Here is a 21,473-nt window from a genome sequence, read left to right as displayed (position 1 = left end):
GACAGTGTGATGGTTACACAACACAAAATTGCACACTTAGAAATAGTTAATGATAAGCCTTATATTAGATATATAAAAAGTGTCCTGGTAGTCTTACACTCTGTAAATACACACTTTTTGGTATTGCCCTTTTCCTGCCATGCAGAGTCCTAGAGGTGAATCTCCCTATTTCTCCAAGTGTGCATCACTCATTTCCCTCTGTGCTGTGTCCCATGTGCTGTGCCCACAGCCTCACACAGCTGATGACTTCAGAGTCAGGAAACAGCTCAAGAGTCAGCTCCGAGGTTCCCTCTCTCCTTATTTCCCTGCAGCCTAGGCTTCACTTCAACTGGCAACTTGATTTAGCCGAATTCAGGACAGGCTACCTGGGCTCTTTCTCTACACAAGCTGGTCCCACCCCAGGTGGAGTCAACCAGGGCCAGACACCAGAGAAGGCCGGAGCAGAGCAGGGAGCAGTCTGAGCTGCTCCTCTCTCATCCAGTGGACTTCCTCCTCTCATTTGGAGGAAAAATGTGAGCTTGTTTCAAAGCCTCAGATATTCCTTGTAGCTCATGGAGTAATAAAGGAAAACAAAGATGTGGTAGAAAGGGATGTGTTGGTGACAGTGAGAAAAAACTTGACCTTGAGGACTCTCCTTCTTGTCCCTTTGTGAAGCCTCTTCCACCACATAGGGGTCAGGACTGACAAAGCCCCCTCCCAACCTTTCTCAGCCTGGACTCAAGTTCAGTCATGAGAAAACAGAAACACAAGGAGAAGAGAGTCTCTAGAGACAAATTGGGAGAGTTCAGGAGGAGAAATTAGGATTTGCTTCTGCCCATGGGACACAGGCTGGGAATAAAAATGTTTTTCTGACTCTTCTCTGAAAGCCAGAGAGACTCTACCTAAAACCCTATTGCCAATGGTGCAGGGATCCACTTACCAGAGACTTTGATCATCCTGAATGTGGAATGTTCGCTGCCAGTGGCTGAGTTACGAGCAGAGCAACCATAGAGCCCGCTATGCTTTGTAGTAATTTTGGGGATAAAGAGCTCTTGTCCTGATTGAAGAAATTTCCCATTAATCGTCCAAGAATACTCTGCCGGTGGGTTAGAGTCCGCGAAGCAGTACAAGTAGAGGTTTTCTCCTGTACGGTAATAGGCGAATGGAGACAAAATGCTGGGGATGTGTGGACCATCTGGAGTAAAGAGAATAAAGCCACAGGTGATGTCATCTGAGGGAACAGGATGCTTCTGGTCTCTTAAAGGGACCAGTGTCCCTCTGAGCCAAGACACACCCTCAAGGCCCAGCCAAACCGCTCCTGTGTTCACTGAGCCGAGGCCTGAGGTATTCACCTGTTTCTCCCATCACAGGCTGTAGACCCCAAGTCTCCTCACCTTATATTCTTGGTTAAGACTGTGCCTACCCAGGTTTTCCCAGGGCAGGGAGTCATGACCAGCTCGGGTGTCCAGAAATAAAAGTGTCTGTACTTGGATGTGAGAGAGACTGAGATGCCTGGCCTCTGGTTGTTTGGATTTTAGCTGGTGGCCTGGTCCACAGAGGAACCAAAGATACAAAGGACCTCCAGGGTGACTGGGTCACTGGGGATGCTACCAACTCGGTCCCGTATTTTACATTCATAGGGTCTTGTGTCATTTCTTGTGACATTGGCTAGAATGAGGATCCTGTTTTTACCGGGTTGCTTTAGCCTGGGAACTGACCGGGAGGCTCTGACCATTTACCCACCATACGTAGGTGTAGCCCTGAGTCTTAGGTTCACAGTTAAGGCTACAATATTCTTATTCTCCATGGGGTTGAAGTTGTTGCTGGTGATGTAGGGCTTGAGCAGCTCCGCTGTGTGGATAACAGAGAGAAGTTTGTCCTGTGTGGCACCTTTGATTCTTCCACAGGCATCCTTCAATCAGAGTTTGCATCTCTCACCTCCCAGCCCACTCGAGTCCTTGAAAGTCAATAGCTGGTGCGTGTGTCACAAGACAGATGCATGATGGTCTAAGGGCTCAAAGACTGTGAGGCCACCTGCTCTGTCTTACGGAAGCACAGACTTTCTCAAGTGTGAATTGAGCAGCAGTTTTGGATCGTGGACAGACACATCAGTGGGAGTCACATCCCCTGGCACCCCTCCCAGTCCCTCTCTAATCAACTGTCTGGCTGGCTTACCTTGAGTTCCTTACCTGGAATGTGCAACTGCTGGGCTCCTTCCAAATTTCATCCTACTTTACCCCCCCAGATGTGATTTCTCTGCAGCTTCCATTTCCAAGGACATTCTAGAGATGAGTAATAATGGGACTTCCTATTGTCCTGAAACCCTGAAGATACTGAGCAGCCTGGACTGGGACTGAATATTTCAGCAGAAAGAAGACAGGGGAGACCACAGTCAAGCCTGGAGGTCAGTTCAGTCATCAGGCAGTGGAGGTACAAGGTGGAGCAGTTTTCTGCAGGTGTTTCATGATGACTTACTTGTTCCAGTGACCTCCGAAGACAGAGCAGATTGCAAGGAATGATGTAGAAAGAGTGAAGGGGACAGGCAAGATCTGGTGGCTTTGGAGCAGAACCATGTTCCCTGTTTGGGGTTCTTTAAGTTTCCTCTCCTTCTGCTGAGGACAGGTGAGGACTATGTGGATCTTTCCAGAAATACATGTGGACATTTGCAAATGCAGAGCTGACTGGTGGAAAGGGTGGCAATGAACTCCTGGAAATCTGGTCCTCATGGACCATGTGTGTTTGATGGATATGAGACAAATTTGGGGAGAAGTTTTGCAAATATTTTCTTCCATTGGACACTCTACTCTCTGATTCCATGGGTTTGACTACTCTGGGGACCTCATGTAAGTAAATTCCAGAGTGAATCTGAGAAGAGAGCTGCTGGGAGTGGGGAGAATCAGAAGGCGTTCATGGGTGTGCAGTTTCAGTTATGCAAGACGGGGAGGTTCTAGAGATCTGCTGTACAGCTTGATGCCTATAGTTCACACAGACTGAGTATTTCTTATACATAAGACTTAGGACAAAATGTGTTTTGGATTTCTGACATTTTTTGATTCTGAAACGTTTGTCACATACTTACTGGTTTAGCCGTACTGGTCATGTGGCACTTGTATATTCTTGAAGGCTTTGGGATGTGAGATATAATGATTGCTATTTTCTATGTCATCAAATCTTTCCATGTTTCCATGATTGCATCTTTTCCTCAGTGTCTGTGTTGTGGCAGTCATTAATAAGAGTCTGTCAGGTCAGATTTTGGACAGGATTTTGTAATTCTGCAAAATATGTTACTGGGTTTCTGGTAGGGGTTGCTTTGAAACTGCAGCTCACTTTGGGTAGTATTGTCTTCCTAACAATATCAATTCTTCCAATCCGTGAAAATGAAATGTCTTTCCATATACTGATGTCGTCTTTAATATCTTTCAGTAATGCTTTGTAGTTTTCAAGGTATAACCCTTAGATCGTTTTGGTTAAACTTATTCCAAAATATTTTATTCCTTTTGATGTTAATGTGAATGGAAATTCTTTTCTTAATTTCCTTTCAGATTGTTCATTGTTAGTGTATAGTCTAAACAATGATGTAGAAAGAGTGAAGGGGTCAGGCAAAAGCTTGTGGTTTTCAAGCAGGAACATATGCCCTGTCCTGGGTTTTTGTTTTTCCCTCTTCCTTTGCAGAGGGCAGGTGACTCTTCCCTGATAGCCAGATAGACTTCACTGGAAAACATATTGCCAGTGCCCTAGGGACCCACTTATCAGGGACTATGATCCTCTTGATTATGAGATTTGTTCCAAAAGTGGCTGAGTTATGTATGAAACAGACATAGACCCCTCTATATGTTTTAGTGATTTGGGGGATAAAGAACACTTGTGCTGATTGCTGGAACTTCTCATCAATCAGCCAAGAATGTTCTGCCAGTGGGTAAGAGTCTGTGAGGCAGGAGAGCTTGAGGACTTCCCCTGTATGGTAATAGGTGTATGAAGAAGAAATGGTGGGGGCATCCAGGCCATCTGGAGCAAAGAGAATAAAGTCACAGGTGATGATGTCAGAGGGAAGGGAAAATCCTGGTCTGTGGAAGGGCCACAGTGACCCTGTGAGCTAAGTCACAACACTGAAGTCCCAGCCAAATCCCTGCTGTGTTCACTGATCTGGAGCCTGAGACATTCACCTGTTTCTCCCATCATAACCTGTGGACCCTGGGCCTCCCTTGACAGGAGCAGCCTCTTCTCTCCAATTGTTGATAAAACCTAAGCCTACCCTTAGTACTCATGGCCAGCTTTGATGTCCAGGGATAAGGGTCTCTGTACTTGGACTTGAGAGGGACTGGGAGGCCTGGTCTCTGGCCATGTGTATTTGGGATGGCAGCCTGGCTCACAGAGGAACAAAAGATACTCACAGAGGAGATTCAGGGTGACTGGGTCACTGCGGCTGGCACTCGCTGGGCTCTTCATTTCACATTCATAGGGTCCTGCAGTATACTTTGTGACACCAAATAGAACGAGGGTTCTGTTGTTTTCGGACAGCTGCAACCTGGGACTGATAGGGAGGCTCTGACCGTTTATCCACCACAGGTAGCTTGCATTCTGATTGTCAGGATTACAGGATAAGGTCACAGTCTCCATGGCCTCCCTGGGGTTTAAGTTGCTGCTGTTGATGGAGGGCTTGGGAGTCTCCACTGTGCAGATAACAGAGAGAAGATTGCCCTGTGTGGCATCTTTGATTCCTCCAAAGACATTTTTCAATCATAGATAGCATTTCCCATCTTTCAGCCCACCCAAGTCCTTAAAAGCCCATGTCAGGTGTGTGTGTTACAAGACAGACGCATGGCAATCTGAGGGCTTAGAGATTGTGAGGCTGCCTGCTTTATGTGGGAGAAGCACCGACTTTCTCATGTGTGAATTGAGCAGCAGTATTGGGTCATGGAAAGGCATGGGACCAGCAGTCACAGTCCCTGGTGCTCCTCTGAGTCCCTCCCTCTCCAACTGCCTGCCTGGTCCACCCTGTGGTCCTCACTTCGAGCATGCAGAGCTGGAATCTTCTTAGTTTCAGTCTTACTTTGCCCCCCAAGGTATGTTTTATCTGCAGCTTCCCTTTCTCGGACATCCTAGAGATGGATGATGGAACTTCCCAATGTCCTTAAACACTTTGGGTTCTGGGAAGCCTGGCCTGGGCTGGGTACTTCAGCAGAAATTACACTGGGGAGACCAGAGTCAAGCCTGGAGGTCTGTTCAGTCATCAGGCAGTGGCGCCACAAGGTGGGGCAGTTTTCCTAGCTGTCTCATGGTGACTGACTTGAGCCAGTGACCTCCAAAGATAGAGCAGAGTCCAAGGAATGACCACAAAGAGTCAAGGGGACAGGCAAGAGCTGATAGCTTTGGACCAAGACCATGTTCCCTGTTGTGTGTCCATTATGTGCCCTTCCTCCTGTAGAGGGAAGGTGAGGACCATGTGGTTGTTTCTAGATATACATGTGGATGTTTGAAAATGCAGAACTGACTGGTGGAAAGGGCGAATATGAACTGATGATGGAAGTCTGGCCCTCATGGACCCTATGTGTTTGGTGGCTATTAGAACGATATTTGGGAAGAAGTCTTGCAGATACTTTCTCTCATTAGACATTCTACTCTCTGATTCTATGAGTTTGACTACTCTATGTACCTCATCTCAGGGGATTCCAGAGTGAATCAGAGAGTAGAATAGTAGTTTCCAGGAGCTGGGGTCGGGGGAATAGGGCATTGTTCCATGGCTGTGCGGTTTCAGTTAGATAGGTTGAGGAGGTTCTAGAGATCTCCTGTACAGCTTCATGCCTATAGTTCATACAGATAAAGTGTTCCTTATGCAGAAAGCTTAAAACCAAGTGTTTTGGATTTCTAACTTCTTTTTTTATTTTGGAATATTTGCAATAGATGTACTGGGTTAGCATTCCAAATCTGAAAAATTTAAACTCCAAAATGCTCCAGTGAGAACATCTTTTTAGCATCACATCAGTGGTCAGAAGCGTTGGATTCTGGAGCATTTCAGATTTTGGATTCCTAGATTTGGGATGCTCAATTTGTAATACTGTAATTTTCCCATAAAAAGTTCTCAGGAGTTTAGACCTCATGTTATGTTCTGACTCTAGTAACAAGGCAAAAAAAATTTGGGGGGAAGCTTTAAAATGTTGTCGTAAGTGGAAATTTTTACTGATGGTCCAAACATCCAAGATCAATTGCTGGTAGTAGTATTTCTCTTGATACCAAATTAAAGTTTATGTGTGGGGTGAATTCCAGCAGGATGAAATTATGCTCAGAGAAAGATACCAAAGGTGATTTGAAATTAGCAAGTCTTTAAGTAGAGAGAGTCCCGTTAAAAGGCAGAACTGGTCAGTGTGTCAATTACATAAAGAGAGGAATGATGCAGAATTAAAAGAAGTGATGTGTGTTATATTAGTAAATATAGAGAGAACTCCCTGTTTCTAATTTCTCTCCAGAGTTAGGGAAAATGGGGAGGAGCCGAAAACAGGTATGTGAAACGCTTTCTTCATTTTCTCTTAACCTCAGGAAATAACAACTAGAGTTTCAGTTTGTGTGAATTAGGAAGAGTCTAAGTGAGACGCCAATGGCTCATGTGTCCCCCACACGAAGAACCCCAACTTATGAAAATGGCATCATCAGGAGGAAGCAATCATATGTGGCACCGGCAGTAAAACCATCAGACAGCAACCTCTGGCCACCTCCAACAGGTCCCCGACACCACCAGTATTCCCATTACATGTATGTTACAGGCTTGGTAGTTGTTCCAGAACTACAAAATTTAAAAATTGCTATTGTCAATACAAAATGTTAACTATGAAGTAGCATATGTTGTCCCACTTTTTTTCCCCCAGTCTTTTTGAACTTTCCTGTTTCAGTTTTGGAAGTTTCTATTGACACATCCTCAAGCTAGGGATTCTTTCCTCAGCTGTGTGCATTCTACCAGTAAGCATCAAAAGCATTCTTCATTTCTCTCACAGCACTTTTTTTTTTTTTTCTGAGATGGAGCCTCGTTCTGTTGCCCAGGCTGGAGTGCAGTGGTACGGTCTTGGCTTACTGCAAGCTCCATCTTCTGGGTTCACACCATTTTCCTGCCTCAGCCTCCTGTGTAGCTGGGACTACACGCGCCTGCCACCACGTCTGGCTATTTGTATTTTTAGTAGAGTTGGGGTATCACCGTGTTTGCCAGTATGGTCTCGTTCTCCTGACCTCGTGATCCACCTGCCTCACCTTCCCAAAGTGCTGAGATTACAGGTGTGAGCCACTGTGCCAGGCCATCTCTGAGGGATTTTAATGAGTTATTGACTTTTGAGTTTGTTCAGCTGTTTACTTCCTGTTAGAACAGAGTGACAAATTTCAAGCTTGTTATATGCCTGACAGGAAACCAGAAGTCTCTAGGAAGTGACTGGAGAATGTGAGCTCCATAGTAGGCTGAGGATGGAGTCACAAGTGAAATGGGTGAAATGAGCCCATTGGCTTTGGAGACTGCAGGCCTGTCCAGCCTCTGACACCCTGGTGAGTCAGTGCAATGATTCCAACAGTGACAGAAAACTAGCATGGTTGACTCCATCTGGCATCTAGTCTCAAGTTGGCTGTCCTCACTCATTCCTGGACATAGGCCAGGCTAACCATGGGAGGAATGTAGTTTATGGTTTAACTTTGAAGAAACAATGATAATAGTTCCTCGATAAAACTAATACCCTTATTTTACCCAGGGATTGCCTCTGTAAAACTGGTGAAAGACCATGAGAGTAAGATTATAGGAGGGAACTGAGTTCTGCTAAAGTGCAGGCACAGTTTCTATAATCACTTACTGCTCAAACGTCATTTGGTCAGAGTTTACAAAATTTGTAAGTAATTGCTCCAATAGATAACATCACTATTGTAGAACCTGAGGTTGGTCTTTTGAGATGTTTCTTATTCTTTGCATTCTGGCAACCTGCTGACCTCATCCATACCCATGACTAATGGCTCAGCCAGTCACGTGGTCCCCACCTAGAGGCGGATTCAAGCACAAACGGATCATTTCCCTCCGCCCGCATGATTCCATCATCAAACAATCAGCAGTACCCATTTTTTAGTCCTGTGTCCCTGAAACGATCCTTGAAAATTTCTAACCCCTGATCCACTAGGGAGGCTGATTTGAGTAATAATAAACCTCCGTCCTCCTGTTTGGCAGACTTGGAGTCATTAAAATCTTTCTTTACTGCAAATCACCGTCGGGATAAATTGTTTTTTGTTTTTTTTTTGTTTTTGTTTTTGTTTTTTTTGTGCAGGAGGCCAGAAGAAATTGTCTGGGAATTACAAGAGTGGACGGAGGAGCTGCCTATCCCCGTCCCGTGGTCTTGTCCACAGAACAGCCTCGCAAAGGGAAAGAGCCCTGGATGGGGATACAGTGGAAGATCATTCTCTTAGTGACCTGGGGACATTGCCTTGAGATGAAGCTTTTCAGGAGTGGAAACTCCAGGTGATTTCTGTGCCTTTCCTATTTCCTGGGAGGTGGGCCAGGCCACAGTGTTAGCAGGAAGGGAACAGAACAGTCAGCCTAGTTAGAGGGAGTGTCTGGGGAAGGCCTAGGGATAGAGGAAGAAGCTGTACAGGACAGGGCCTGCGAGTTAGAATGAAGTGGGAGGAAGATGAGGGACACAGAGAAGCAGAGAGAGGCAGAGACAGCATGGCAGTGAACTCTAGGGCATACAGTGACTTCAGTGACCCCAGGGACCAGGTGCCCCCATTTCCACAGTCCAGGACCAGGGAGCCCTGAAAACCCTCCAGTGGCCAAAGAGCTTCAGAGTTACACATGAAGTGGGATGGCTTTAGGGGCAAGAGGAAGTGGAGGGATGAAACATGGGTGTCAGCCTCTGAAGGACAAGGGACAGGTGTGGTGAGAACTTCCTAGGATTCTGCATCCAAGATCCAGTCCCTAAAGAGGTTATGGATCATTCATTTCTTCATTCAATTCCTTCATTTGTTATGTGAGAGCACCTGAGTGTGTGTCTCTCACTGGGCCTGTGCTGGTGCAGGGTGTGACTGGGGAATGAAAACAAGGTCCTCTCCTTTATCCTGTCATGCCAGTGACATGGACACTTTGGGAAACACAGGATTTCAGGTTCAGTGATGAGGGTTAAGATCTGAGGGGGAGGCCTGGACATTTTTTGCATTGAGTCTGATGGTTGAGGCTGGTGATTTAATTCTGGAGTGCAGACTAATCAGCTGACCATTTGCTCTCACTCCTCTGAGGTTTGGATGCCTAAGAAGAGAGGATTTCAGCCAATAAATGACTACAGGGTCATTGGAACCCAATAAGCCCTCACTTCTGGTGGAGGAGAGGATGGGCCTGTGGCTGCAGACAGACCTCATGTGACCCTGATCTGCCTTTTGTGTTTGTGTGACTCTGGTTCAGTGACTGTGCCTTCCTGTGCCTCAGTTTTTTCTCAGTCAAATAAGCTAAATGGCAAATGGACTTTGGCTTTTCATGCTATCTGTGAATAAATTGTAAATTATTCACAGTCACCAGACCTAATATTTGGTGCAGTGGAGGTGTTCACACAAACAGCATTTATTATTATTCACTTCCATGAGAGAGCACCTTTGGATAAGATCCCTGTGGAGAAGCTGCTGCCAGGTACATTTTCTCTCTTCTGTTTCTGCTTCTGGGGACATTAGACTTCCTATGGAGTGTCCTAAGCCTCGCAAGGCAGTTGGCTGATGGCCTACAAAGCTTGTCTTTCTGTCCTCTCCACTCAGAGTGCCAGGTGAAGAAAGCTCTGTCCTTGACCAGATGAGGTTCTGAGGGCTGAGCTCTGGCTAGTGAGCAGCTCCAGGAGACACAGTCCTCAGACAGCTGGTGAATCCTTTGTCCCAGTAAGCCCTACTACAACCCAGAATTGGCACAGGCTCCTCAGCTTTATCTGGAGTAAGGATTTAAGGACAGAGGTTGGGGGTTGAGGCTTGTTGGGCTGAGCTTCTCTGAGAGTATCTCAGGGGTCCTCTTAGGCAAAGCCCTACTCAGTTCTCCAGGGTCTTTCTCAGGGTCAAGTTTATGAAGAGGACATGAGGTGCTTGGCTGACACTGATCTCCTCCTGCTGAGCACCCCCCATCAGACTGTCCTTCCTGTGCAGCAAGTTTCTGCAGGGTCTGGAGGCAGGAAAGGAATTCTGATCTGTTGTAGTTTGTCTCCTCTGTGTGTGTCCTGCACTAAATGGTGAAGCCCCAACATGGGACATAATGCAGAGAGGGACACAGGCACAGTCTAGGCCTGACAATCCTGTGTGTGCAAAGTAGAAGTGACTCCCACCCCCCAACACCCAGGGATCATGTGGAATCACTCACGGTATAAGGTGAAATTTCCAGTTACTCCTTCATTCCCATCACCTCGCTTTATGATTTCTATGGTGTAGGATCCTGCATCCTTCTGGTTGAGACTCTGGATCAGCAGGGATGCATTGGAATATACTGTTTCTCGTCCACTGTATGCAGGCCCAAATACAATTCTTTCAGTTTCTATTACATATGCTGTAATGTAATGGTGGACGTCCATTATTTGCCCTTTGTACCAGATATAGGCAGCAGGATTCTGGGGCAAATTGTGTACAAGTAGAAGAACATCGTTCCCCTCAGAAACATTGGTTGGCTGAGCTTCAATCATGACTTGGGCAGTGGTGGGCGGGTTCCAGAAGATTAAAAGTGATGCTAGGAGGCGGAGAGAGCATCAGTCAATATTGAAACCTATTTATTGGGGTGAAAAGATGGGGCCATGGGTCCTGAGAAAATCTCTTCAATCATCAGCCTTGAAGACACACACACAGACACACACAAAAACACACATACCTCTTTTTTTATGTGTGTGTGATTGTGTGTTTGTGTCCTACTGTCCTACTGGGTGAAGGTCAGCGGCATGACCCCCATTCCTTCAACACTTCTGATCTCGGCATTTTTCTGTTTGGAATTCTCTTCCCCAGAGGTCTACACTGCTCTCTCCACACTGCCCTCAGTTCCTGCTCACATTGGGGCATCCTTAGACTTCTTTCCTGACACCTCCTTCAGAGACCCTGGGGCTTCCCTTTCTGACCTTTCCCTGCTCTGCTCCCTCTGGAGCTCTTGTCAACACCTGACCTCACATTCTAGATCTCTTTCCATGTCTGTCTTCCTCCCCATGAGAGCATGAGCTCCGTGAAGACAGGGACTTTTGTGATCTTGGTTGCACCCCAGTGCCTGGGACAGGCTTCAGACTCCTGTAGATGTGAGAGTTCCAAGGGCCCTCCACGCCTGGGGTGTCTTTTTTTCTTTCCTCAATTGTTGAAGTTTTTTCTGAGGACAGTGTTTCATGCCCTGCTTACATTTTCATTTGAAGTGCAATCTGATAATAGTTATTATTATCATTTTTCAAAATGTGGTGGCCAATGATGATTAACCAGGAAAACAGAACACTTGAGATTTTCCTACCTCTTACCAATTCCAGTTCAGTGTGATTTTCCTGTTTTGACCCCTGTCCCTTTGTGGTATATTTTCCCCTATCCAGGCTCCAACGGAGCCTTCTTTCCTGTATTTTCTTTTTGGAGATGAAGTCTCTTACTGTCAGCCAGGTTGGTGTGCAGTAGCACAATCTCCGCACACTGCAACCTCTGCCTCCCGGGTTCATGCAATTCTCCTGCCTCAGCCTCCTGAGTAGCTAGGATTACAGGAGCACACCACCACACCTGGTTAATTTTTTGTATTTTTAGTAGAGACAGGGCTTCACTGTGTTTAGCAGACTGGTCTTGACCTCCTGACCTCATCATGATCCACCCAACTCAGCGTCCCAAAGTGCTGACTTTTAATTTTAAGAACCCCATCCTCTCCAGGAGACCCCATCCAATCATTCTGCTTCCTACTGCTGTCCTCTCCGAGGAAGTTCCCTCCTCACCTGTGAGCATGAGCTCCTTCCAGGTGATGTGCAGTGTGCCGGGAGGCACTGAGAGGGGCCCCATGGCCTGTGCTGCCTGCGTGATCTCCTCTGTGGAGATGAGCCTGGGATCCAGAAACTTTCTGGGCAAGGCTGTCAGCTGTGCTGTCCTTCCTCCTTCTGTGCTGAGCCTCTTCCCAGGGCAGGAGCACTTCTCAGGCTCATGGGCGGGGTCTCTGCCCAGGACACCCCTCTGTCCCCACCTCTCTCAGTCCTGCCTCCTTGTCCCTCCTTCTCTTTTTCCTTTTGTCTGTGTGTCAGGTCCCTGGGAATTGTGGAGGCCTCTGCCTTTTTCAGCAGTGATTCTGTCAACAAACCTTGACACACACTATGTGCAGAAACACAAACACACACAGAAAAGAGATACACACAGACACACACAGTCACACACATACTCTGTAGGTTGGGCAAGCATAGTCCTGGGCCTCAGCCTCCTGCTGTCCCCATGGCTCTGGGTCGGGCTGCACATTTACGCCCTTTGCCCTGTTTCATCCCCTTCTGGCTCTCCCCTTCAGTGCAGGAGGCTGGAGCTGCACCAGGTCCCTGTCACAGGGATACCACATTTTGCTGTGGGTGAGCTGTCTGTTGCCTGGTGAGCGGGACCCTTCCTTTCTCTAATTGTGTCTAGCTTGGCTGCAGCTTCCAAGGATAGACATTCAGGACCTGGGTGTCCCAGAGGAAACTGTCCTTCCTGGAGGTGTGCAGGGTGTATCTCTCATGCCTCTTGGGAGGAGAGGCCTGTGCCGGTTGCTCAGTGGGAGCTATGAGTCCCATGGTCAAAGGGACAGTTCTCAGTCACTGTATTGCTCCCTGGGGTCTGGTGGCTGAGCTGGGGCTCAGGGTTTCTCATTTCTTCCTGACCATCTTTTGTGTCCTCTCTTCTGTGCCTATCTGATTGTACTGTGGTCAGCACAGTACACTTCCCCATGGTGGTGCAGGAGGAAGTGGGGAGTTACCCAGGAACCCCGGGGAACATGGCTCATTGAGACACAGGAAGGGGAGCCTGGGACACAGTAGGGGTTCAGAGCTGGAGAGATTCATCCCGACTTACTCCATGGTCGTGATGGGCTCAGCCCTTCATGTGGTGACATACCCAGGGGTCTATCCTGAGGGTTTTGAATTGGCCAAGCTGCTCTCCATAGAGGAGGAACAGGCTGTCTCCAGAGATCCTGTTTGGAGGGACGTTGCTCACCCCTGAGAGGGCAGGTGAATGTGAGTTGTGTTCTGGGAGCAAAGAGCAATAATACCCCCTTCTCCCTGCAGGGACACAGGAGAAGTCTGTCTTCCCAAGGGACAGACGGGTGTAGGCTGCCACATCCTGGATGGTGCCTGTGTGTGACCCTCACACGTGCTCTGAGCCCCACGGGGTGCAGCGGGCAGGCAGGTCACAGGGTGCCTGACTGATTCCGAGGGAGGCTGTGGGCCCTCAGGCAGCCGCTGTTCTGTGTCAGCGCTAGGCTTGGCCTGGGATGCCCCAGAGAACAGGACAGATGGAGCAGGGGTGGGCATTTAGGGAGCAGTGACAGAAAGAGTTGATGAGGATGGAGTGAGGTCATGAGAGGAAAGCGCGCAGTGTGGCTATGGGTGCACCATTACTGCCCTGGGAGATGTCTTTTTAGCTGAGCCCAGGGAAGGAGCAGGTGTGTGGGGCAGGAGCTGCCTGCAGAGGAAGTGTTGTTAGGTTGGCGGCCAGCAGGTCAGAGAGGAGCTGACAGAGTCCGTGTGGGGAGCATGGAGGACGTTGAGGACTTGTGCCGAGGTGACCCTGGTGAGGGTGGACCCTTCTCGGCTATGGGTTCTGCTGAGGGAGGTCGGCACCCTCTGGGATGGCTCCAGGCTGGAGGGACTCTGCTGCCGCCCTCTGGTGGACTGGAAGGGAAGTGTGCGTGGCCGAAATCCCTGCCAGGCTGCGTGTTTTATTCCACAAGGATCTGCACATTTCACGCCAGGTCACACATATGTTATGTTACAGCTCCATCACCTTCCAGCCCCGTGAGTCCCAGTCTCTGGCTCCACGTTCACTGTTCTCTCTCTTTCACAATCGGATGTCCCGAGCGCAGATTTTTGTCACCTTCTGTGAATTTACGTTTGTGTGCAGTAGGCGGCACTTGTATACCCTGGGGGCAGTGATGTCTGGGGCTGAGCACCGCGTATGGGCTTGGGAGCTTCCAGCTAACTTGATTGAAAAAGTGATACTTTTCATGAAAAACACTGGGTCAGATGATGTATTCATGGGCTTTAGCTGCTATAACAAACAACTTAGCCTCGGTGAATTAAATAATAGAAATCAATTTTTCACATTTCTGTGAATAATGTGCTATTTTAACCACTTTAAAATGTGCAATCAAGTGGAGTTAACCGTATACACAGTGTTAAGTTCCCATCACCACTATTTTTCATACAAAATTTTTGTCATTTTAAATTGAAACTTTGTATCATTGAAACAATAATAATAATAGACCTTGATCATCTCTACTCTATCTCTATGAATTTGCCTATTCTTGATGTTTCATGTAAATGGAATTTTATATATATATATGTATATATATATATGTTATTTGGTTTCTGACATATTTCACTTAGCATAGTGTTTCCAAAGTCCATGCATGTTCCAGCGGATGTCAGAGCTTCCTTCCTTTTTATGGCAGACTTACTTCCTGTTGTATGTGTCACCACATTTGTTTATTCATGTATTGATGAACACTTGGATTGTTTTCTTATTTTATCTTTTGTGAGTAATGCTACAATCAATAGTCCCATGCAAGTACCTATTTGAGTCCCTGGATTCAGTTCTTTGGGTACATACCTAGGAATGGATGCTCTTTTATATGAGAATTCTATGATTATCTTCTTGAGGAACAGCAAATCTGTTTCTCCTAGTGGCTGTACCTTTTTATAATCTCACCAGCAATGTATGAGGATTCCAAATTCTACATAAGGCTTTCACTTGTTATTTAACATTTTAAAAGAATGGTAGCCATATTTGTAGGTGTAGTGTGGGATCTCCTTGTGGCTTTGACTTTGTATTTTCCTAATGACTAATGATGTTGAGTTTCTTTTCATGTCCCTCTTGATTATTTGCATATCTTCTTTGAAGAAATGTCTATTTGAGTCCTTTGCCCATTTATATAAATTGGGTAGTTTGTCTTTTTGTCGTCGAGTTGTAGCAGTTCTTTATCTATTCTGAGCATGAAACCATTGTCTGTGTGATTTGCAACTATTATGTCTCATTCTGTGTTTGGTCTTTTTATTTTCTTGATAATATCCTTTGATGCACAAAACGCTTGCATATTTAGCTCAATTTATCTATTTTTCCTTTTTGTTTTTCATGCATTTGGGTCATACCTGAGAATCCATGGCACATTTGAGGTCATTAAGTTTTACCCCTATGTCTTTTTCTAAGAGGTTTTTATGGTTATAGATCTTATAATTAACTCACTCATCCATTTTTAGATAATTGTTTGATATGGTTGGAAGTATAGTTCTCTAAGTTTCTTGTTTTGCATGTTTTTATCTAGTTGTTTCTGCACCGTTATTTGAGAGGTTGATTGTTCCTCCATTACATTATCTTGACACCCTTATGCAAGAGCAATGAACTACAAGGGTGAGCGTTTATTTCTGGACTCTCAATTATATCCCTTTGACCCCTATTTGTATTCTTATGCCAGCAGCCTCTGTTTTTAATAGTTGTAATGTTTTGTGAGATATGAAATAAGAAAGTTCAATTTCTGCACTTTTTTTGGCAAAATTGTTTTGACTCTTTCAAGGGTACTTTTGTAAAAGCAAGGAGGCCAATGTTGTGCAGTTGGAAAGCCATTTCTGTATTCGTTCAGAGGGGAATTTTGCAGTCTAGGGATGTTTTCAGGAACTTTATCAAAGTAGGTAAATTATCACCACTTCCATTGCTGAGGTACTGTGTTAAAATGTGTGTTGCCTCCTGCTGAGGAATTTAGAGTCCCTGGAAGCACTTGCCCATGTGGTGAGGGACAGTGAGCTCCTTCATGAGGGGCACAGAAGACTTTGTTTTGGGACACAATGTTGTCAGGGAAGGGTGTGCATCTCTACTTCTTTAATTTTTTGTACAGATTGCATCTCGGCTAGATGTACTAGATATTGAAATCTTTGTTTATTCTCTTGGTTCTGGTTTAGCTGACCTGTCAGCTGGAGCTGGAGGACATGCCTGGCAGGGGAGTGACCCCCAGGGGAAAGAGCAGGGCTCATCAGAGTGAAAGAAGCTGGGACTGAGAGAAGCAAGTGAGGTCTGACTCTTAGAAGCCAAAGACCAGCAGGTGGGTGTCCTCAGGGGCAAATGAACTGCACTGGTACCCATTGCAGTGGACTGGAAAAAGGCAAGAGGCTTTGGATATTCCATTTTCTCTCCCAGCTCTTCAGCAGGAGATTTGGGCCCTGGGCTGGTACTGTCCTGCATCAGGGGCAGGATAGACAGTAATGGCTGCATATCAGGCCTAAGTGCATGTCATCCTCTCAGGCATTGCCACTGAAGATGGAGAATTTTGTTCAGAGGCTGAGCCTTGGCACATGGGAGGAACCACCTTATTAAAATTAATTTAAGAAAACGGTATGCATGCTTTATTCTTCTAGAATAATTATTAATGTCATGTTTTACAATGTATCTCTTAAAGGAATGGTGAGGATCATCTACATAATGTATGTTTTAGGTTGTCCTTTCTATAATTGCAGCTTTCACATGTTCTTCTAGAAACCATTTCCTTTGGGAACACACAGGCAGTATCTCTGTGTTCTTTTCTACTGGGAAATCTTTATGCAGGGTGGAGAGAGTCACATTTCCTAATGAGAGATGGAAAGCATCTGACTACTGAAAACATGTCCAAATCCTGCTGGTATGATCATGGTGTTGCAGGTGGAGGTCAGTTTAAGGAAGTGTCAGGCAAAATAATTTTGAAAGTGTTTTTTTTTTTTTTTTTTTAACAAAATCATGGGCAGAAGCCACCATTTGGACCCACCACATGTTGGAATTGATGACGGACAGAAATGGAGCTCAGAACATTGAGAATGAAATCCAGGAGTGGCAAGAGGTTTGAGAGGTCGACGGGTGTGAGAGGTAAATGAGTGAAGGATGAGAATGTTCAAAACGTCTACTTTCTCCATAATAAGAGAGCATTTGAGGTCCCTGAGCCAGACAGTGTCCAGGCCAGGAACCTAAATGCTACCATTCATAGATAGCCAAGATGGCCCTAAGATGGTGAGAGAATCAGAATGGGGTTTGGGTTTACGTCGTGTATTTTTTTCTCCCAATATCTACAGAATTCCCTACATCCCACTAATGTAACCCAGTGGGTGTCATTACCTTTCGCAGTTCCAGACCTTTCTGGTTCATGGTTACAGACCCTTGGAAAACCCCTATCCTTTCTGCTGTGAGATACAGGCAGCCATGTGACATCACCCCTAAACATGCCTTCTGGGACATCAAATTGCTGATTAAGTAAAGGTCATTTCAGTAGCTATTGAAGACCTCCATTTTACTTGTCTCACACTTGTAATTCTTCTACCAAGAGGTGATGGTGATTTGCTTTTCTAGATTAGTGTAGAGTAATGCTTCTGCCAGGGGCAATTTTTTAGTTTATAAAAGCATTGGCAAAGTCTGTAGACATTGCTGGTTGTCAGAGCTGGGGGAGGGAGTCCTGCTGGCCTTGAGTGAATAGAGTCCCCAGCTAGTGCTGGACATTCTAGAGCTCACAGAGCCCCACCAGCATGACCACTACAAATTTCAATGCTGAGGAGGAGTGGAGAGCCCTGATGTGCCTCCCCTAGCTTCCCTGGAGCTTTTTACCTTGTCCTTCCATCAGTCTCTACCACTTTCTCACCTCAGCTTGCTCCTTGAACCTTAATATCCTCCACTTGAACTTTCCCTTAGTTTAAGACCTACTGTAATCTCTCAACTTCCTTGGCCCCTTTCTGATCCTTAGCAGGGTGTCCTCTAGAGGGCATCCTCACCTTTCCTGGAGCTTCCCAGGATCCAGATGCCCCTGCCCTGTGTGGGCACCAGGGATATGGCCTTGTGCCTGTGTCCCTAAAGGTCCTGTCACTCAGGAGCTTTGTGTGAGAGCAACTGAGGTGATATTACCCTCCCCTACTTTTCTTGGAACATAAAAATATGTACAAACCTTGTAGAGTAAAATTTCTTAATGCATATCAAAATTTTAAAAATATATATTTTTGCTTCCCAAACTTTATTGAGAAAATTTTATCACACTCTCAGTCATGAAAAATGACACTTAATCAGGGTTATTCACTATATTGTTTGTTTAACAGCAAAATATTGGGAAAAACCAAGACTTTCACCAGCATGATGCTAATTCAACAGATTACCTTATAATCTACACAATAGAATATGATGCAGCTGCTTAAAAAGTATAGACTCAGCTATTCCTATGGAAACACCTCCATGTTCTATTTTAATTATAACATCTAAACATCACAGAATAAGATGCAGTTTTTGTACTGGATCTGACCTTAGTACATTATGTTTACCTTTTTTTTTTTTTTTTTAAAGAGAGAGTGTCTCACTCTCTTACCCAGGCTGAAGTGCAGTGACAAGATCATAATTGACTGCAGCTTCAACGTTGTGAGCTCAAGTGATCCTCCTGCATCAGCCTCCTGAGTAGCTGGATCACAGGCATGTGCCAGAATGCCTAGCTAATTGTTTGTGTTTGTTTCTGTAGAGATGGGGTTTCACCCAGGCTGGTGAAACCCCAGGCTGGTTTCAAACTTCTGAGCTCAAGTGATCAGCCCACGTTCACTCCCAAAGTGCTGGAATTACAAGCAAGTGTCATCACACCTGATTCTGCTTTTTTTTTTTTTTTTTTTTAATTTGGACTGCAGTCTACTCACTCATCTCTTTTCCCATCAGGTGATTTCTGTTTTTCCTCTATTTCTCTACCATATGTCCATGCCAAAATCCAGATGTATTTGCTTTTGTTTAGAATTATATATATATATTTTTAAGAGAAGCCTTAGGAATGGTCTCCTAGCTGATTTTCAGGATTCTAATCTTCACTGTCTAAGCCATGTTTTTGCATTTCTGGATGCTGATTAGAGTCAATTGTAGGGCATTTAAAGCCTACCAATACCTGTACCATCCCTCAAGTGTATCTACTTTGGCTGATGTGTGGTGTGGCCCAGGGATTGGTTGTTTAAAAATAATTTCAAGGAAAAGGGTCATTTTGCAGTGGAGGAACTTTAGCCCAGTGATCAATGTTAACATCCCCAGTAATCAATGTTAACAACATCTTAGGGCCTTGTAATATAATGGATGGAGAAGGTGCAGCATCATCCCTGTAGTGTTCTTGTACAATGTGTATAACCTGAATTTAATCATGAGAAAGTAATAGAAAAGTCCAAACTGAGGTTCATTCTACAAAATAAATAACCAATGCTCTTCAAAAATGTGAAGCTATTAAAGGTAAATCCTAACTTTCCCAGATTAAAGGAGACTGAGAGAACAGTACAATAAAGAGCAATATGTGATGCTAGATTGGATTCTGGTCCAGAAAAAGGACATTAGTCAGAACATAGAGGGGATTTGGATAAGGTCTGTATAGGCATTTATTTTATAGTGTTAATAATCATTTATTGATTTTGATTATTAGGTGCATATCTATAATGTTAATATTTGGGGAAGTCGAATGAAAAGCATATGAGGACTTTGCCTATTTTTGGAACATTTTTGAAAGTCTGAATTTATTTCAAAATTAAACATGAAAAGAAAAGAAAAGAAATGTAGATCTTTTAGATATTTCTATTAAGTTGCCAAAGTTGAAGATCATTTCCCAACTTATCTTGCCTAATACTAGTCAGAGTAATCTTCCCAGAAATGCTGTTTGTCATGTTTTTGACCTTCTCAAAGCTTTCCATTGACTTATCTGTAGGATGAAGTTCCCATTACGTAGGCTGCCATTCAGTGTCCTCACAGCTTGGCCCTAATCTCCCTTTTTTTTTGATCTGTGTTGAAAGACCTGATCAACATTTTACTTTCTTATGGCCAAACTTGTTCTAATTTTTTCCTGCTTGTCTGATACCCTTCCCTGTCTTCTCAACTGTCGGACTTCAGTCAAGGTGGTGGGCAATATTTTAGAAGAAAATTTATAAAGATAGTTATAGGAAATAGTCACAAACCTTCTTGGAAGTGTGGGGGTTTGCATAGCTTCCGTAAAAGGTTTGGCTGAAGGCAGCTGAATTATCTTAAAAGCTTAGGGCATAGATACACAGGAATGTAGAGGTGTTTATCTAAATAGCTTGTTTCCTCAGGCAGTCCTAAAACCAACATTTAATCATATGCTGGGGGAACTACTCTGGGGGAGGTCAGCAATGTCAATTACCTTCTAGTAGTGTTTGCTCAAGACATTTGTCACTTAATCTGTAGTAAATAAATGCAAACTTCACTGGCTGATCAGGGCCCCTGCTGCTAACTCTTTACCAAATGCTTCTAGGTATCCATGAGGGACTTGGCCACCTAGCCTGCTCTTTCACTGGATATTAGTGTCTGAGTGTGTTTGTTCATCTGCCAGTCGGACCCACACAGTTGGTGCCCAGTTCTGAAGTATAGCTGCAAATAATCATGACAGAACCTTTGAAAACTAAGGTGAAGGCTGTGCAGTTGGTAAACCAGTAAGTCAATAAGTCAGTAAGTCAGTTGGTCATTGGTGCCCACTTAGGATCTCCAATTTTGAGGGATTGTTCAGGGTAGGGTTTTATCATGGTACAACAGTTATCAGCACAATAGGAGCAGCATCTAAAAGTATTCAAACAACTGCTTAAAGCCACTGGAGCCTCGGTTTTGCAGGCTCAATTAAGGGATCTAATGCAAATTTTATCACTTAACCCATGGTTCCCAAAAGAAGGTAAGCTAGACTTAGAGCTTTAGGAACAAGTAGGAAGAAATCTTTTTTTTTTAGACTAATTATAAAAAATTATAAAGATAGTTATAGGAAATAGTCACAAACCTTCTTGGAAGGCCAGGGAGGTTGCATAGCTTCAGTAAATGAGTTGGCTGAAGGCAGCTGAATTCTCTTAAAAGGTGTAGATACTTAGGATTGTAGAGGAGTTTACTCAGGTGGTCTTAAGAACACCCTTTGATTATCTGCAGGTTCGTGATTGCTCTCTACTTGGGAGGTTGGTAATGTCAATTACCCTCTAGTGGTGTTTACTCAAGATGCTTGTAATTTAATCTGTACTAAATAAATGCAAACTTAGCTGGCTGTTTGGGGCCACTGCTGCTAACTCTTTTCTGGAACTTTCTTGGTATGTGTGAGTGGCTAGGCAGCCCAGCCCCATCTTTCGTTGGATATTTGTGTCTGAGTATATTTATTCATCTGTCGCTGTTTCAGGGTCTGCCGGTCCAACTCAGACACTCAACCTCCTTAATTGTTTTTTGTCCTAAGGCCCATTTCAGATCCTGTCTCTTCAATGATGTCTGTATGGTTATTTCTGTTCGATGCAACCAACTTTCCTTTCTTTGAATTCTGGTAGGTACAATTGTGTAGAGTGAAATGCGAGTTATAT

At 44.9% G+C, this 21,473-nt stretch overlaps 1 pseudogene across 1 annotated transcript; it reads right to left on the bottom strand.

The window, feature by feature from the left end:
• Positions 1-881: 881 nt before the first annotated feature.
• LOC105525014 lies at positions 882-12,087 on the bottom strand (annotated as a pseudogene). Its single transcript, XR_001003843.1, has 5 exons — positions 11,892-12,087; positions 10,319-10,678; positions 4,371-4,649; positions 1,552-1,830; positions 882-1,174 (listed from the first exon to the last, which is right to left on the bottom strand). The product of XR_001003843.1 is annotated as a pregnancy-specific beta-1-glycoprotein 8-like (transcript).
• Between the last annotated feature and the right edge of the window lie 9,386 nt (positions 12,088-21,473).

The sequence above is a fragment of the Colobus angolensis genome, unplaced genomic scaffold (genome assembly GCF_000951035.1).
Source record: "Colobus angolensis palliatus isolate OR3802 unplaced genomic scaffold, Cang.pa_1.0 Scaffold512, whole genome shotgun sequence".
NCBI classification, from domain to species: domain Eukaryota; kingdom Metazoa; phylum Chordata; class Mammalia; order Primates; family Cercopithecidae; genus Colobus; species Colobus angolensis.
Note: the sequence above shows the minus strand (reverse complement) of the source record. Positions and strands in the feature narration are given on the sequence as shown.